Genomic DNA, 590 nt, shown 5'->3' with positions numbered 1-590 from the left:
GTTGAGTTTTACAACTAAAGTGAGGATTACATCCAAGATTCAGGGAGGTCAAAACCTTTGGAAGTTGGGTGCAAATAAATAAAGAAATATTATTCTCGGGCGTAGAATTGGAGATTTTAGAGTGACAGACTAAAATCCCCAATTCGGTCCTATCGTTTGGGTGCTGATGTGTAGATGTTAGCCCTCAGGTGAGGGGAACGTGGGAGCTTCAAAGTGAGAGCCGGTATTCTCCCAGCCTAGCCACAGAATCAGCAACCAAACATAGAATTAGTCAATGTTCTTTATGCCTGGATCAAAGGGTAAAAAATAGGTATGCTCCTATTTGGCACAATATAAATTAAACGAATTCATTTTGTCTATTTCATTATAATTTCTTGACAAAGAGAAGAATGCTTTCTTGTATATCACAATCGTACATTCATTAGCATATTTAGTTATTTTATAGATAAAATTACATAATTATAAAATTACATAATTAGTGAAAGATAAGAAAATTGAACTTCGTTGTTGTAATTGAAGTATTACTTTTATAAAATCTTAGTCCGTAGATTTAACTACTCCTTGTGGGATCGATATCTAGGACTCAATTA

The sequence above is a fragment of the Phalaenopsis equestris genome, unplaced genomic scaffold (genome assembly GCF_001263595.1).
Source record: "Phalaenopsis equestris unplaced genomic scaffold, ASM126359v1 Scaffold000121, whole genome shotgun sequence".
Classification (NCBI taxonomy): Eukaryota; Viridiplantae; Streptophyta; class Magnoliopsida; order Asparagales; family Orchidaceae; genus Phalaenopsis; species Phalaenopsis equestris.
This window is presented reverse-complemented; position numbering follows the sequence as displayed.